This window comes from Meleagris gallopavo, chromosome 19 (genome assembly GCF_000146605.3).
Source record: "Meleagris gallopavo isolate NT-WF06-2002-E0010 breed Aviagen turkey brand Nicholas breeding stock chromosome 19, Turkey_5.1, whole genome shotgun sequence".
Lineage (NCBI taxonomy): Eukaryota > Metazoa > Chordata > Aves > Galliformes > Phasianidae > Meleagris > Meleagris gallopavo.
The window spans coordinates 9,617,621-9,619,668 of record NC_015029.2 but is presented as its reverse complement, the minus strand read 5'-3'; positions in this window follow the sequence as shown (position 1 = coordinate 9,619,668).

Below are 2,048 nucleotides of genomic sequence, written 5' to 3'. Positions count from 1 at the left end.
CGGGCCGGCATGTGCCGCCCGGTGAGCGGGGTATTATTAATTATTACTGCTGCCATTAATACGAGGGGATCGCGCCGTCTTTTTGTCAGCGCACCGCTCTGCCTTTCAGCCATTACGCCGCAGCACAATAACGGCGGGTGAGCCGACAAGAGAAATGCCATTGTTCCTCTCCGGGCTGAGCGCGTCCTGCTCCCATGTAAATGAACTTAATGCTCTTCATTCAGGCGCACTCGGAGGGTTCTCATTTACTGCCTCTCTCTCTGTGACAGCATTTTCTCACCAGCCCTGACTGCATAATTAATGCAAATGCAGCCTTAGTGTCATGAGCCGGGCTCCTTTGGTTTACTTTGGTACGACACTTACAGAGGAATATTAACTAGAGAAAGCAGCATCACAACAGGGGTGGAAAATCAGCCTGTCAGGGACTCATTCCAAATGCCACGGAAAGGAGAGCGCCTTCAAGATTGTTTCATCAAGGTGATTGAGAACAAAAACTACTGAGGAAAATGCGAGCTTACATTTATGAGCTTCTGCACATACATTATTTATATCACCAGAACCTATAGGAATGTTATTCCCAAGCCCACTCGTACAAAGACGATGACGGGGCTGCGGATGGCACTTGGAGCACTTGGAGCACACGGAGCACACAGAGTACATGGGAGCACACGGAGCATATGGATCACATGGGAACACACAGAGCAGCACACAGAGCACATAGAAGAGCATACAGAGCACACAGAAGAGCACACAGAGCACACAGAGGAGCACACAGAGCAGCACACAGAGCAGCACACGCAGCAGCACACGCAGCAGCACACGCAGCAGCACACAGAGCAGCACACAGAAGAGCACACAGAAGAGCACACAGAAGAGCACACAGAGCAGCACACAGAGCACACAGAGCAGCACACAGAGCAGCACACAGAGCAGCACACAGAGCACATAGAAGAGCATACAGAGCACACAGAAGAGCACACAGAGCAGCACACAGAGCACACAGAGGAGCACACAGAGAAGCACACAGAGAAGCACACAGAGCAGCACACAGAGCAGCACACAGAGCAGCACACGCAGCAGCACACAGAGCAGCACACAGAGCAGCACACAGAAGAGCACACAGAAGAGCACACGCAGCAGCACACGCGCTGCCCACACATCGCTGTAGGATCGTCCCAAGCGCCCACACCGCGAGGTCGGCGGCCGAACCTCAGCCAGCCCAGCCAGGGCTAATCCTGCAGCCTAATCCTGCCTGTTCCAATCAAAATGGGCTTGGTTGGTCTCTTTTTCTTTCCCAGCAAACTGACAGCAGTTCTGCACTGAACACACGAGAATTAAAGCAGGGAGTGGGATTCAGCTGTGTTATCTGACTTTGCACCCAGTGTTGCAAGGAGAGAGTGCCGTTCTTGCAACACGCGGGAGATGTTTATTCAGATTAATTCTGCTTGTTTTACTCCCAGATAGAGCACTGTCTTGTATTTCTGATCTGTAACAGAAGTAAATTTCAAGTGCTATTTGTTCATTTTGCTTTGCTGTTTGTTCTTTAGTTACACTGAAAGACACCTTGTTTTTCTGAATCCGGGGATTTTTGCATAATCTCTCTTCTTTGCCTCGTGCTTCCCGACACGCTGGCGCTGGTGAGAGCTGGTCAGAACTCTGCCCCTTCCCAGCTGTGAATATGACGGCTCACAGAAACATGCGTCAGATTCCTTTCTCCTCCTCCCCCCATCAGTGCTAATTTAAAAAGCGTGAGAATTTTAGCAGTAATAAACACGGGCTCCACTTATCTCTCCTGTGCTGGAGGCTCTGGGTCATCTTTGCAGCCTCACCACCGTTATCTGCACAGACTCCAAACCAAGCCTCGCTTGACCGGAATCTGAGATTTCTGATGATCCTCCAAACCTAAACTTGAACGAAACCAGCACCCAGCACCGTGCAGCCGGCATTAAGCCCTACAATCCGGTGTCACCGACTCCCGAGTCGGGCAGAGCCGGCTCCCGCTCGCTTCGCTCCCCAGAGAACAGACAAACCGGGCGCCGCCGGGGGAC